The sequence below is a fragment of the Engystomops pustulosus genome, chromosome 7 (assembly GCF_040894005.1).
Source record: "Engystomops pustulosus chromosome 7, aEngPut4.maternal, whole genome shotgun sequence".
In the NCBI taxonomy this organism is placed as follows: domain Eukaryota; kingdom Metazoa; phylum Chordata; class Amphibia; order Anura; family Leptodactylidae; genus Engystomops; species Engystomops pustulosus.
The window spans coordinates 96886691-96903790 of NC_092417.1; positions in this window are offsets into that span (position 1 = coordinate 96886691).

Here is a 17100-nt window from a genome sequence, read left to right on the forward strand (position 1 = left end):
CTTCCATGTCTCCTGTAGGGAGAGGGCAAAGTCTCGGAGGGACTCTTGGGGCTTCTGTCTTTTCCCGAAGAATTGTTGCTTCAACTCTGAGGCAGTGCACTTGTCAAAGATGTTGCGCAGCCTATCGAGAATTTGGACCACATTCTGGCGCTGTTCTCGGGGCCAAGACTTGACTTCCCGGAGAGCGGGTCCTTTCAACTGCCCGGTTAGGATGCCCACTTTCTGTTCCTCTGTGAGCGGGTACATGGCGAAGGTGGCTAACAACTTGTCTCTGAATTCAGGGAGAGTGTGTAATTCTCCCTCGTAGTGGGGTAACCAGGGGGCCCCCAGATAGTAGGACATAGTCAGAGGCATCATGGTGGGGTCCCAGGGACACTAGCTGTAGCAGGGCTGAAGGGACTCTTTGGAGGGCTTAACATGCTCCGGTACCCTGAGGAGGGATGAGGGGACAAAACCTGCCCCAGTCCTGTATCTTCGTCCTGGGTGGACATGACGGGCCTAGCTGAAGGAAGTCTGCAAGGCACAATATCCGTTGCTATGGGCAATGGCTAGAATGGGACGTGGGCACCTTAAGACACAGTCACTATTCCCTGGGAGGTGAGCTAATAGCCTAGCGTCGGAAACAATCTCTACCCCCCTTTAACTTCCCCAGCGGTGCTCACTCAGGATCAGCACGGTGACAGGACAGCTCCGGTGTGCGAAAGACTCCGTCCCCGATGTCCATCAGGCAGCAGGGGCTCGTGATGCTCAACGGTGCTCCCCTCTAGTCGCAGGACACATGCGCCGGAACTCCGGATGAGGCGCACGGTACTGGCAGGCTTCAGGCGCGGCCTGTGCCGAAATCCAAGATGGCCGACTAGCCCTCTTCGTTGCCGGCCGCATGCGCTCCAGCGGAGCCTGGTGACGACTCGGGAGTTCCCGCCAGTGAGGATTTGGCGGGCTGGAAATACTTGCTGCGCCACACACCTCTGAGGTAAATGCTTCAGGCGCGGCAAGTGCTGGAGCGGAGCTCAACAGCATGGGGCAGCAGCAACACAGTTCATTGTAGAAATGCACACAATCACTTGGGCCTAAACCCGGATGGCAGCGGGGTTAGGCAGCACAGTCTTTGTAATAAAGGACAGTCTATAGTGCCAGAATAAGGCACAGAAGTATAAATCATGTTCTTGACGCCACTTGCAACATCCCCCACCAGGCCTAGCTTCTTCTTGGGGCCTATAGACACCCGGGGCCCGCAGTACCTGAGTGGCTGGAGGTTGTGGCCTAGGCATGCTAGTGTCACGGTACTTGGTATGGGGAACTGGAGGGCTGTCCTACAGCCTGGCAGGTCTCCAGCAGGGTGGTGTTGGCAAGAAATGATGAGGGAGAGGCTGCTATAGCGGTTCTCCCTGGGGCAACCCTTTGGGGTCTGGAGTATGAGTCTCTGTGTGGTGGATAGGGTGCCCGTGATGGTGATAGCCATAGTAGCAGGGACCAGACGGAGGCAAACGTTGAACAAAAATAACTTACAGTTCTTTATTGGAACCGACAGGAACAGTAGCAACGTGCCTTGACAAATGGTAGAATGCTGGGGCTGCAGTTGGAGATGGAACCACAGGAATGGGTCATCAGCCTGGATGCAATGGCAGGCTGGGAGATAGCTGTGTCCTAGTAGGATGCTTCAGCTTGTCCTGGGTTGCTTCAGATATCACCCTTGAAGGTCGGATGATACCCCTTTCTCTCACTAACTAGCTCTGCAGAGCTGCTCAGACAGTGAGCTGAGCTCTGGCTGCACTCTGACCAACTGGTCTGATCTGCTGAGTGACTGACACTAACTTCACTGGATGAACTCCAGTCTTCTTCTGAACTCTAGAACTTTCCTGACCAGGGGTTTTATTACTCCCACTGGTCAGGTGGTGGTTCCTCCTCCAATCGCATCCCAGCTTACAGATTCATGGTTAGAACACAGGTGAATGGCTAACACATATTACATCACATCCAACACTTAACTCCTGCCTTACCAAGCAGACTCTACCGCTGCAGTGTTCCCCTGTGTTATGTAGTGACCTGCTGTGGGGTTGATCAGACCCTTCACAGGCTGTAAGCTACATGGTGGGACGTATTTGCAACAACCCCTCTGCCTTGCATCAGCAGGGGTGTTGCATGTGTATGTGGCCTAAGGAGGAGCCACGAACCAGAAATACATCAGGCCCACAACAAAACTTTCTGTAACCTTTAACCTCTTAACGCTCAGCGTCCGATATATCGGACGCTGAGCTCAGTGACTTAGCGCTCAGCGTCCGATATATCGGACGCTGAGCTGATGCCGGTTTGGCTCAAGATCTGAGCCGAACCAGCATCAGGAAAGACGGGGTGCTGGCTGTGACTGATAGCCAGCACCCCAGTGTAACACCCACGATCGGAGTTGTCTCCGATCGCGGGTGCTTAACCCGTTAAATGCCGCGGTCAGCGCGACCGCGGCATCTAACATGCATCTGGGGGGCCTTTCCCCCACGATCGGCCCCCCGAACCGTTTTCGGGGGGCGCCGATCGTTGCTATAGCAACTCTTACTTGCAAGAATTGCCGGTAAGATGGCGTCTGTGACGTCATCTTACTGGCACAGTGCCAGCCTATGCAAGTGTATAGGCTGACACTGATAATATTCTGCAATACATCAGTATTGCAGAATATTATCATGAAGAAGCAATCACATGATTGCTTGCTCATGTCCCATGGTATAAAAGTGAAAAAGTAAAAAAAAAAAAAGTTATTCAATAAAAAAATAAAGTCATAAATCACTAAAAATGCCCCAAACCCCCAAAACATATAAAGAGACATATAACTCAAAAAAAAGTCTAAATCATAACACAAACCCCACATATATAGTATCACCGCGTCCGTAACAACCCGTAGAATAAAAGTAAATCATTATTGAACCCCCACGATAAACGCCGTAAAAAAAAACAAACTGTTATAAAACCTCCAAAAATTATGATTTTTACCTTTTCAATCCCACAAAAAATGCTATAAAATGTGATAAAAAAACCTTATGTACTCCGACATGATACTGGTGCAAAGTACAACATGTCCCGCAAAAAACAAGCCATCAACAAGCTCCGTAGCCAAAAAAGTAACAATGTTATGCCACTTGGAAGACGGCAATACATAAATGATAGATTTTTCCCCACATTAGGGTTTTGTTTGACAAATTTAGTAAAACGTAAGAAAATATATTCATGTCTGGTATCCCCGTAATCGTATCAACCCATAGAATAAAGATAACATGATTATTAGTCTATACGGTGAACACCAAAAAAAAAAAAAGTAAAAAATCCAGTACAGAATTGATGCTTTTCTACTCCCTCCCTCAAAAAAAGTTCCTAAATTTTCAACAATAGGTGATACCAACCCCAAAATGGTAACAATGGAAAAAGCATCTCATCCCGCAAAAAAAATGGCATCACATGGCCCAAATAACGGAAAAGCGAAAATTTTATAGCCTTCAAAAGGGGACAATGAGGAAACTAAAATCCTGGCAGCTGCAGGGCCCTCTTTCCATTCTGCACCTCGCTGTGCGCCCATAAAACAAGTCACAGCCACATGTGGGGGGTCTTTGTACTCAGGAGAAATTGCAGAACAAATTGTATGGTGGGTTTTCTCTTTTTATATTTTGGAAATGTGTAAATTTTAGGGCTAAATGAACGTATAAGGGAACAACATTCTAAATTTCACCTCCATTTTGATTCAATTACTATGAAGATCTCAAGGGGTTAACAATCTTCGTAAAAACTGTTTCTGATAGCTTGAGGGGTGCAGATTTGAAAATGGGTTGGTTATATAGGGGGTTTTGATGCTAAATATGTAAAATTTCATACAAAACTGTATTTATCCCCAAAATAGTCAATTCTGAAAATCCGGAGAAGCGATATTCTATTTGTAAGCCGCGTGACATCAAAATAAATTATCCAAACATTTCAGAAATTATGAAAATGTAAAGTAGACAAATGGGAAATGTTATTCTGCAAGTTATTTAGGTGGTAAATCTATCTGCCTGAAAACACAATGATTTTGAATTTCGAAAATGGCAAATTTTTCAAAAAATTTATCATATTTTCTTTTTTTTTGTAAATAAACGCAAAACTTATCTGCCAAAATTTACCACTAAAATGAAGTACAACATGTGGGGAAAAACAATCTCAGAATCGTTTTGATAAGTAACAGTGTTCGAAAGTTATAACCATATAAAGCGAAGCAAGTCAGAATCCAAAAAAATCGGGCTGAGCCTTAAGCTACAAAATGGCTGCGTCCTTAAGGGGTTAAACTGGTTTCACACCTCAACAAATGGTCTATATTATGACCATGACAATGCGGTAACTGCACATAATGTGGCTAAACCACCTGCAGTTTTTCAGGTAAAAATGTGTTTAACCTTTAGAGGTGATAGGCAGATATGACTCATTTTAAATATTTGGTATATAGTTGTGGCAAAATCTTTAGTTAAGTTTGTCAAGATTAATATTTACCACTACGGAAAAATTGAGGGCAAATGTCAAAATTTGGGCTAAATTGAAACTTTCATATGCAGCTGGATTGAGTCTAAATAACACGGCCTTTCTCTCAAGAATTCTCTGATGAAGATCAATGAGAAAAATTATCTTACTATGGACAAGATTTTTTTTTTTTTTGGGGGGGGGGGGAATGTCAAGTGCTAGCATTGGTAGTAAATATTTGCATTGCTCCCTGTGTGACTGGAGGCTTTATTTCATGGCTTGATAGCGGCTATTGAGAAAGACTCTCCAGAGGAGATATCGAAAAGTTTTGTGGAACAATTTAAATTTTCAATTAAAATTTTAGGATAAAAGCCTTTGGCCCCTTTCACACTTACGAGTGTGATGCGCTGAACTTGCATCACACTCGCAGCGAGTGCTGCCTGGATCGCCCGGCCTGACTGCTGCAAACCGGAACTGAACTCAGCATGTCAGTTCAGTTCCAGTTTGCAGCGGTCTGGTCGGGCGATCCAGGGAGCACTCATTGTGAGTGTGATGTAAGTGTGGAAAGGGCCTTAAAGAAGACCTATCACCAGAATTTTACCACCTTTACTAACAATGCCTGCTGATAAAGGGTTACAATAGTTGCCTCACTGGCAACTATTTTTAGGTGATATGGGGAGACCATATCACCTAAAAATAGTTGCCAGTGAGGCACTGTACCTTAATTACAGGTATTTTCTGAAATGTAAATTACCTTTCCTGACTCATCTCTGGTAGCTCCGACTCTTCTCTCTCTCTCAGGCTGCCAGTGAATAATTCCCTATAATTTTGACTGACAGCTCTGTGTCTCTTCAAATCCCTGCTCCGTCTCCGTGTACATAGGGACCGTCTGCTGATATACAACTACAGACATATAAAGCTCTATTTACTTATAGGAAATACTGTTTCAATTTTTTTACACAGTTCCTTGTGTTTTATTCATGACATATGACATCATTGCAGGTCTCTCAGCCTTCTAACAATAGCAAGAAGTCCATGGAGGCTGCTGTGACTTCATGTCATCACATACAGTACAATACAGGTGCAGTTTGCTATTGTTAAGAGGCCAAAGGACCTACGACCTGGTCACATGACATGAACTGCTGAATAGTAAGGAGGCATAAGGCATGGGTAGTATGAGATGGGAGGGGCCGTATAAGCAGGACATGCCGCCTCTTATGCGGGATAATATAAGATAAAAGATGATTTATGCGTTTGTAAGGAAAACTATTTTTAGCTAAAAGAAAGGTGTCAGTCAGTTCATAGAGCTCTATAGGAACCTGTCACTGGCTGTATATGTGCAAATGTGGTGACTAGAGATGAGCGAGCACTAAAATGCTCGGGTACTCGTTATTCGAGACGAACTTTTCCTGATGCTCGAGTGCTCGTCTCGAATAACGAGCCCCATTGAAGTCAATGGGAGACTCGAGCATTTTTCAAGGGGACCAAGGCTCTGCACAGGGAAGCTTGGCCAAACACCTGGAAACCTCAGAAAAGGATGGAAACACCACGGAAATGGACAGGAAACAGCAGGGGCAGCATGCATGGATGCCTCTGAGGCTGCTTAAACGCACCATTATGCCAAAATTATGGGCAACAGCATGGCCATGACAGAGTGACAGAATGAAGCTAGATAGCATCTAAAACATCCAATAATTGACCCTGACACTATAGGGGACGGCATGCAGAGGCAGCGGCAGCAGCGGCAGGCTAGAGAGTGGCATGGTGACATACCCTAAATGGACTCAGGCTTCAAACCAATGGGTGGCAGAGAGGAACCAAAGGAGGTGAGCAAGAAGCGCTGAAATTATTTCCTCTGTGAACAAAAGGTTGACGGTATATTTAGTCGATAACACAGCACGGTGGCGACATAGTGACCAAGTTCCATAACGTATCTGGTGAAACACCCGAAAAATGAGCCTGACACAGCTCGTTTGATAAGGGGACGACATTTGGAGGCAGCCATGGAGAGGACTTCCATTATTAAGAGCGACAGTATGGGGCATCCATATTGCGCTTCTATGATTGCAACTGCAGGTCTCCAGCATGGCGGCGACAGATGCGCCGAGTTCCACTATGTATGTGGTAAAACACCTGAAAATTCTGCCTGACACAGCTCGTTTGATAAGGGGACCATGTATGGAGGCAGTGAACTAGTAGTAGATTAAAGGTGCTGCAGTTAAAACTATGTTAGTTGGATCTTGGGATGGAGCTGGCGCTCCGCTGCCAGGTGAGCTTTCGCCAATCCAAGCCCCTGTCTCTAGGCTACTACCCAAACAGCACTTCTAAGAACCTTTTGTATAAGATCAAGTGTAGTAGCGTTCTTATAAGTTTGGGATATGGCGGGTGAGGGGAATGTAAACAGATGCGCAAGAAGCGCTGAAATAATATCGGTAAATGGTAAAAGTTTGGCAGTATATATTGTGGATTACACAGCAGGGTGGCGACAAAGTTAACAAGTTTGATGTGGAATGCCCTGTAATAGCTCTTGGGCGGTGTGCCTTTTATCGCCTAGGCTCAGCAGTTTGAGCACCGCCTGCTGTCGCTTAGCGACGGCACTGCTGCTGTGCCTAGAGCTAGCGACTGATGGCGCCATGCCCACGGATGGTAATTCGGAGGAGGAGGAGGAGGGGTGGGAGGAGGAGGAGGGGTGGGAGGAGGAGGAGGTATAGTAGGCCTTTGAGACCTGGACCGAGGTAGGCCCCGCAATCCTCGGCGTCGGCAGTATATGACCAGCCCCAGGGTCAGACTCGGTCCCAGCCTCCACCAAGTTAAGTGTAGTAGCGTTCTTATAAGTTTGGGATATGGCGGGTGAGGGGAATGTAAACAGATGCGCAAGAAGCGCTGAAATAATATCGGTTAATCATAAAAGTTTGCCAGTATATTTTGTGGATAACACAGCAGGGTGGCGACAAAGTTAACAACTTTTATGTGGAATCCATGAAAACAACCCAAATTTCTGCCTGACACACCTCGTTTGATAAGGGGACGATGTATGGAGGCAGCTATATGGACGACTTTTGGAGGTAGCAATGGAGACAACGTGTGGAGGCTGCTATGGAGACAATTTAATTTGGATAGTGCCTGTATGTGGCAGTCCAAAAAAGTTTTCAAACCAGAGGAGCAGGTAGGTGGCCCTCCAGAAAAATGAAATAGATTGAGTGCCTGTATGTGGCAGTCCAAAAAAGTTTTCAAACCAGAGGAGCAGGTAGATGGCCCTCCAGAAAAATGAAATAGATTGAGTGCCTGTATGTGGCAGTCCAAAAAAGTTTTCAAACCAGAGGAGCAGGTAGGTGGCCCTCCAGAAAAATTGAATAGATTGAGTGCCTGTATGTGGCACTCCCAAAAATTGTTTAAAACAGAGGACCGGGTAGGTGGCCCTCCAGAAAAATTAAATGCATAGAGTACTATAGCTAGAGCAAGTGGGCCCTGTCAAAAAATAGCCAGTTTCCTCTGCTTTAGTGTACAAAGAGGAGGAGAAGGAGGAAAATGAGGAGGAGGAGTGCATAAATTATTCAGGTTGAGCTTCCTTCACCTGGTGGAGATTGGAAATTATGAGAAATCCAGGCTTTATTCATCTTAATAAGCGGCAGCCTGTCAGTCGACAGGCGTGTACGCTTATCGGTGATGATGCCACCAGCTGCACTGAAAACCCGCTCGGACAACACGCTAGCGGCAGGGCAGGCAAGAACCTCCAAGGCGTACAGCGCCAGTTCGTGCCACATGTCCAGCTTTGAAACCCAGTAGTTGTAGGGAGCTGTGTGATCATTTAGGACGATGGTATGGTCAGCTACGTACTCCCTCACCATCTTTCTGTAAAGATCAGCCCTACTCTGCCGAGACTGGGAACAGGTGACAGTGTCTTGCTGGGGTGACATAAAGCTGGCAAAAGCCTTGTAAAGCGTACCCTTGCCAGTGCTGGACAAGCTGCCTGCTCGCCTACTCTCCCTCGCTACTTGTCCCGCAGAACTACGCACTCTGCCGCTAGCGCTGTCAGAAAGGAAATACTGTTTCAGCTTGTGCACCAGGGCCTGCTGGTATTCATGCATTCTCACACTCCTTTCCTCTCCAGGGATGAGAGTGGAAAGATTTTGCTTGTACCGTGGGTCCAGGAGAGTGAATACCCAGTAATCGGTGCTGGAATAAATTCTTTGAACGCGAGGGTCACGGGATAGGCAGCCTAGCATGAAATCTGCCATATCCGCCAGAGTCCCAACGCGCAAGAATTCACTCCCCTCACTGGCCTGACTGTCCATTTCCTCCTCCTCCAACTCCTCTTCTTCTGCCCATACACGCTGAACAGTGAAGGACTGAACAATGGTCCCCTCTTGTGTCTCGCCAACATTCTCCTCCTCTTCCTCCTCATCCTCCTCCACCTCCTCCGATATGCGCTGAGAAACAGACCTGAGGGTGCTTTGGCTATCAACAAGGGAATCTTCTTCCCCCGTCTCTTGTGACGAGCGCAAAGCTTCCGACTTCATGCTGATCAGAGAGTTTTTCAACAGGCCAAGCAGCGGGATGGTGAGGCTGATGATGGCGGCATCGCCACTGACCATCTGTGTTGACTCCTCGAAGTTACTCAGCACCTGACAGATATCAGACATCCACGTCCACTCCTCATTGTAGACTTGAGGAAGCTGACTGACCTGACTACCAGTTCTGGTGGAAGTTGACATCTGGCAGTCTACAATCGCTCTGCGCTGCTGGTAAACTCTGGATAACATGGTTAATGTTGAATTCCACCTCGTGGGCACGTCGCACAACAGTCGGTGAGCGGGCAGTTGGAGGCGGCGCTGCGCTGCCCTGAGAGTGGCAGCATCTGTGCTGGACTTCCTGAAATGCGCACAGATGCGGCGCACCTTCGTGAGCAAATCAGACAGATTGGGGTATGTCTTGAGGAAACGCTGAACTATCAGATTTAACACATGGGCCAGGCATGGCACATGTGTCAGTCTGCCGAGTTGCAGAGCCGCCACCAGGTTACGGCCGTTGTCACACACAACCATGCCTGGCTTTAGGTTCAGCGGTGCCAGCCACAGATCAGTCTGCGCTGTGATGCCCTGTAATAGTTCTTGGGCGGTGTGCCTTTTATCGCCTAGGCTCAGCAGTTTGAGCACCGCCTGCTGTCGCTTAGCGACGGCACTGCTGCTGTGCCTAGAGCTAGCGACTGATGGCGCCATGCCCACGGATGGTAGTTCGGAGGAGGAGGTGGAGGAGGGGTGGGAGGAGGAGGAGGCATAGTAGGCCTGAAAGACCTGGACCGAGGTAGGCCCCGCAATCCTCGGCGTCGGCAGTATATGACCAGCCGCAGGGTCAGACTCGGTCCCAGCCTCCACCAAGTTAACCCAATGTGCCGTCAGCGATATATAGTGGCCCTGCCCGGCAGCACTCGTCCACGTGTCCGTGGTCAGGTGGACCTTGTCAGAAACGGCGTTGGTCAGGGCACGGATGATGTTGTCTGACACGTGCTGGTGCAGGGCTGGGACGGCACATCGGGAAAAGTAGTGGCGGCTGGGGACCGAATACCGAGGGGCGGCCGCCGCCATGAGGTTGCGAAAGGCCTAGGTCTCTACCAGCCTATAGGGCAGCATCTCCAGGCTAAGCAATCTGGAGATGTGGACATTGAGGGCTTGGGCGTGCGGGTGGGTTGCACTATATTTCCTTTTCCGCTCCAGCGTCTGGGGTATGGAGAGCTGAACGCTGGTGGATGCTGTGGAGGATCGTGGAGGCGACAATGGGGTTTTTGGGCCAGGGTCCTGGGCAGGGGGCTGACTATCAGCTGACACAGGGGAAGGAGCAGTGGTGTGCACGTCCGGAGGTGAACGGGCTTGGTGCCACTGAGTGGGGTGTTTAGCATTCATATGCCTGCGCATACTGGTGGTAGTTAAGCTAGTAGTGGTGGAACCCCTGCTGATCCTGGTTTGGCAAAGGTTGCACACCACAGTCCGTTGGTCATCCGGTGTTTCCTTAAAGAACCTCCAGACTTCTGAAAATCTAGCCCTCGCCGCGGGAGCCCTCGCCACGGGAGCTTCACTACGTGACACATTTGGCGCTGATGCACCAGCTCTGGCCCTGCCTCTCCGTCTGGCCCCACCACTGCCTCTTCCAACCTGTTCTGGTCGAGGACTCTCCTCCGTCTCAGAAGCACTGTGTTCACCCGGCCTCTCAACCCAGCTTGGGTCTGTCACCTCATCATCCTCCGATCCCTCAGTCTGCTCCCCCCTCGGACTTCCTGCCCTGACAACAACTTCACCACTGTCTGACAACCGTGTCTCCTCATCGTCCGACACCTCTTTACACACTTCTTCCACTACGTCAAGAAGGTCATCATCACCCACAGACTGCGACTGGTGGAAAACCTGGGCATCGGAAAATTGCTCAGCAGCAACCGGACAAGTGGTTTGTGACTGTGGGAAGGGTCCAGAAAACAGTTCCTCAGAGTATGCCGGTTCAAATGCCAAATTTTCCTGGGAGGGGGCAGACTGGGGGGGAGGAGGCTGAGGTGCAGGAGCTGGAGGAGTGCCGATTTCGGTGACATGGGTGGACTGCGTGGAAGACTGACTGGTGGACAAATTGCTCGAAGCATTGTCGGCAATCCACGACATCACCTGTTCGCACTGTTCTGGCCTCAACAGTGCTCTACCACGAGTCCCAGTAACTACAGACATGAACCTAGGGAGTGTAGCTCTGCGGCGTTCCCCTGCTCCCTCATCAGCAGGTGGTGTCTCACCCCGCCCAGGACCACGGCCTCTGACCCCTGCAGTAGTTGGACGCCCACGTCCCCGCCCTCGTCCTCTACCCCTAGCCCTCGGGTTAAACATTTTTAAAATGAAAGTTATAACTTTAATTTTTTTTTTACTTTTTTTTTGTGTTTTTTAGTTTTTAAAACCAAACGATGCTATCCTATTGCTATGGCTATTTTCTAGCCAACTATGAAAGCACACTGCTATGCCAGATGAGATGACGCTGAGTTATGAAAAAATAAACATAAAATAAAAAGAAACTGGCAGACTGTGCCTAATTGAAATCCAACCCCTAATAAATTGTCCCACTTCGGTCTTTGCGATGGATATGTGCGTCACTAAGCGCTAAACACAACGGTCGCAAGTCTCACTGCAAATTCCTCACAATATGGTAGTAGATGCACTACAGCAAGGCCAGCCACCAGCAGATCAACCAGAAATAAAATATATAACGCTATTGTAGGCCTAAGTAAGCCGTTTGGATTCTCCTATGGCTATTTTCTAGCCAAGTATGAAAGCACACTGCTATGCCAGATGAGATGACGCTGAGTTATGAAAAAATAAACGTAAAATAAAAAGTAAATGGCAGACTGTGCCTAATTGAAATCCAACCCCTAATAAATTGTCCCACTTCGGTCTTTGCGATGGATATGTGCGTCACTAAGCGCTAAACACAACGGTCGCAAGTCTCACTGCAAATTCCTCACAATATGGTAGTAGATGCACTACAGCAAGGCCAGCCACCAGCAGATCAACCAGAAATAAAATATATAACGCTATTGTAGGCCTAAGTAAGCCGTTTGGATTCTCCTATGGCTATTTTCTAGCCAAGTATGAAAGCACACTGCTATGCCAGATGAGATGACGCTGAGTTATGAAAAAATAAACGTAAAATAAAAAGTAAATGGCAGACTGTGCCTAATTGAAATCCAACCCCTAATAAATTGTCCCACTTCGGTCTTTGCGATGGATATGTGCGTCACTAAGTGCTAAACACAACGGTCGCAAGTCTCACTGCAAATTCCTCACAATATGGTAGTAGATGCACTACAGCAAGGCCAGCCACCAGCAGATCAACCAGAAATAAAATATATAACGCTATTGTAGGCCTAAGTAAACCGTTTGGATTCTCCTATGGCTATTTTCTAGCCAAGTATGAAAGCACACTGCTATGCCAGATGAGATGACGCTGAGTTATCAAAAAATAAACGTAAAATAAAAAGAAAATGGCAGACTGTGCCTAATTGAAATCAAACCCCTAATAAATTGTCCCACTTTGGTGTTTGAGGTGGATATGTGTGTCACTAAGAGCTAAACACAACGGTAGCAAGTCCCCCTGCAAATTCCTCACATTATGGTACTAGCTGCAAATAAAAAAAAAAAATGTATAATGTTATTGTAGCCCTAAGAAGGGCTGTTGGGTTCTTGTTGAATCACTCCTGCCTAACACTATTCTAATAGAACAGCCTAACGCTTTCCCTGACCAGCAGCAGCTCTCTCCCTAGCGGCATCCAGACACAGAATGATCCGAGCAGCGCAGGCAGGGGCTAGTCTATTCCAGGGTCACCTGATCTGGCCAGCCAACCACTGCTATCGACGTGTAAGGGTACCACGTCATGCTGGGTGGCGTGCAGAGTCTCCTGGCTTGCGATTGGCTCTGTTTCTGGCCGCCAAAAAGCAAAACGGCGGGAGATGCCATTTTCTCGAGCGGGCGAAGTATTCATCCGAGCAACGAGCAGTTTCGAGTACGCTAATGCTCGAACGAGCATCAAGCTCGGACGAGTATGTTCGCTCATCTCTAGTGGTGACAGATTCCCTTTAAGTTTGAGTAGCTTATGAAGACAGATAATTAGCAGAGTCAAATAAAGTTAGGATAATTGAGACATCTATATACAGTTGGCAGAAAATGAAAAAATAATGTGTAAAATTTGGAATACCATTTTCATGAAGAGTAAAAGCATTCAGGGATAGAGAGATGGGTTAAATAAGGGTTTGAGATACGTCTCACAAATGTATAGAGCAGGATCTTTTGAGTCACTGTTGGTAGAATTCAGTCTTTCAAATAAAGTGACAAAATGGTTTAAGATAATGTTGAGGGAAAATAAAATTCTATGATGGATGTGGGAATGTATATTGAGCACATTGGTATTGGTTTTCAGTGATGTGTAATAGAATCTCACATAATTTTATTGTTCATATTGGAAACACAAGATAGGATATAGAGATAATGATAATTGTTTGAAATGTGGAGAAGGGGGGCAGATTGTTTCCATAGGTAATGGGAGGGGGTTTCTATATAAAACAGAGTTAGAGGTTACGTAAGAACTGTATATTTTATATATGTAGCTCCAGATAAATTTTTTTTTTGTCCCTTTGGCAATTGGATGTTCAAAGTTGTGTGCTGTCATGGGAACAAGGATCAATTAGGCCCCTTTCACACTTGCGTTTTTCACGCGTGCTTTTGACACGCAGAACTTGCATTGCACTCTGACCCATTGTTATCAATAGGTCTTTTCAGACTTTTTATTCACGCACACACGTTTTTTTTAACGTGCGTTGAAATCTCGGCATGCTCTACTTTTGCAAGTTACGTGCGTGAAAAACGCACCATACAAGTCTATGGAGACGCATCAAAAACGCATTGTACTCTGAGACACTTGCAAGTGCAATGCGTTTTTCACGCAGCAATTGTCATTTCACGCGCATTACCTGCTCGTGAAAAACGCATTGAAATTGCATTGAAAACGCGTGTGAAAAACTGAGACACTGAACAAACTCTGACTGAAAACTGACTGCACTCTGATGCAAAATGTGCGTTTTTCACTGACCAGACCCTGATCGCACCCTGATCTAACTCCAACGTGATCTGCAATGCAAGTGTGGAAGGGGCCTTACAGGCTTCATTACAGAAACATTGCAGCCTGGGACTTAAGTAAAAGCCTCCAGAGATCTTCACCATAGTGGGCAGAGGTGTCCGTCTGTAACTGCCTGTACACTTGTGGACAAAATTGTTGTAACACCTTGGTTTTTTTTTTTTTAAATCAGAACTTTTTTTTATTAAGGCATAGAAAAACGGAGCCTTACATTTTTTACATTTTAGAGTAAAGACACTTAAGAAAAAGAAACAGTAGGATCATGCAATGTACCAACAGTTTCCTGGACGCAGACGGACTTTGTATCTTCTTCTATGAAGGTGACGCAGCTGTGTCATATAAATCACAGAAAAAATAAAATGTCTCACAGCACTAGATGGATCATGAATATTTTGCTTAAAGAGAACCTGTCAGGCAAATTAACACACATACTTAATACATTTTTATAAACTGCCATTAGAAAGCATTGCCCCTATCCCTTCATTGTCCCTCTACATGCCTGTAAGCTTAAGCAATAAGGTACTAAGGCTATATTCACATAAATGTGTTCCCGTCATACAGTCCCACGGGGCTCACAATCTAATCAACCTTCCAGTATGTTTTGGAGTGTGATAGAAAACCCATGCAAACACGGACAGAACATACAAACTCTTTGAAGATGTTGACCTGGATGGGACTCGAACCCAGGACCTCAGCGCTGCCAGGCTGTAGTTCTAACCACTGAAACACTTTATCTCTCCATGTGCCCAGCCTCATTTACATAAGAAAATATGATTTTAGAATTATTAGTGTATGAATTAACTAGATAAAGGCTGGGATGGGATCCTTGTGAGCTTCTCCAACAGGTTGTGGTGACAGAATTAGTTACAGAAACCTGATGACATGTGTCCTTTAATGAGTCCTCACCCACACTTTGGGATTTTACACTGACCATCACGAGTTAAAGGGCATCTACCAACAGGATGAAGGACTGTATGCAAATGAGCCTGAGGTGCTCCGCGCTCCATAGTTGTTAAACAAGCCTTGGGCCCCTCAAACTCATTTGCATACAGTCTTTCAACCTGGTGGTAGATGTCTTTTAAAGATGCTAAAACAGCAGTAAAACGGAGTCAAATTGTAAAGTAAGGTGTTAAAATGATCTTTATTCTGTAAATATCACTAGGGGATTAACCCCTTAACAACGCAGCCTGTTTGTACGTTAAGGCTCGGTCCTTTTTTAAATTTTTCCAGGGTCTCTTCCTGTGGTAATAACTTTTCATAGCTTTAAGATATCCCTGTGATTTTGAGACTGTTTTCGAGACTGTTTTCTCGTGAGACATTGTAGTTTTCAAAGTTTCAAATGTTCTACTTTTTGGACAAAAAGGCAAACCACAATTTTTTTTTGTAGAAACCTTTTGCCATTGGTCTTTTTATTTCCATAATTTGTTTTACGTTTCCATTTTTTTGTTTAAAGATGTGAGAAGGTTTCAAATATTAGTAGAAACTTCTGCGGGATACCCTGTTTAGGGCAATACCCCATAAGCAGCAATGATCTGCAGGATGGAGACACAGCAGGGCTCAGGAGGAAAGGAGCACAATTTAGGTTTTTAAGCTCCGTTTTCACTAGATTGGTGTTGGGGGTGCCCCTGAGGTACCAGTACAATAGTACCCCAAGTAATGACCCCATTTTGGAAAGGGCACCCCTCAAAGAATGTATGCAGGATTGTATGATCATTTTAACCCCTAAGATGCTGGCTCCAATGTAATACAAAGTGAGTAGTGCAGAGAAACACATCAAAAATCATTCTGAGTGTTACCCCGTTTAGGGCAATACCCCATAGGCGGCAATAATCTGCCGGGTGGAGACATGGCAGGGCTCAAAAGGAAATTACTTGGATATACATTTGGAGCACAGGCATTGTACATTTTTTGTTCTTTTTGGCATCATGAAGCATTTGTAGATTCCAATAGGGGCCAGTATAGTAGAAAGCCCTAATAACTGACCCTATTTTGTAAACTACACATCTCCATGTATTATTCTAGGGGTATAGTTAGAATTGTAACCCCACCGGTGGACCTCCCAAAAAATGCATAATGGATAGTGCATAGTAAAACATTTCCATTATGTCATCTTGTGCCCAGCTCCTGCCACGTGAGACAAACACCCCAAAAATCATGATGCATGTTTTCCCAGGTACAGCAATACCCCATATGGGGCAGTAATCTCCAGGCTAGGCACATGGCAGGGCTTAGAAGGGAAGGTGTGGCATTTTGCATGATGTATAAGCTGTGCATAGTACATCAGGGTAAAATCTGCATCTAAAGATCCTGGGATATATGATAAATTCAGAAGCACAATTTCATACATAGTTCTGGTTTTTCTAGGCATGTCTCACAATGATAAAAGGTGTCCTTCTGGAGCACATCCTGCACCTCTTCTGTGTCCTTCCCTTCTTGGCAGTTTAAGGAACTTCTAAAAAGTGCTGCCCTGATACAATGCATGATGTGGCCTCGCTTCTGGAAGTGCTGGCACTCCCCCGTTCCTGGTCTCCAAAAAGAAAGTACTTTATTCCCACTTCTTGAAATTCCAGGAAAGTTCCCCTCTGACCTGCACATCGATATAACATGTAAGAATTATTTAGTGCTATCTGCATGATGTGCACAGCCAGCTTCTTGTACCACACACAGTATTTCCACATGGCGTTATAAATCTGAAGCACTTGGTCGACAAGTCCACCCCTCCCATGTACTTTTATAATCTTAAATACAGTCCGGCTTGGGGGTTTCTGTACTGGTACCTTGTACTGAGACAGGGGTGGTGGTGTGCCCATGTATTGTGATTAATACAAGGACCTCTCTCTTGTCCTTGTACTTGTACTTAACACACAATACAGAGTCGCTGCATAGTGCTCTGCTCTCCTGTACAGAGTCGCTGCATAGTGCCCGGCTCTCCTGTACAGAGTCGCTGCATAGTGCCCTGCTTTTGTGCCTTTTAA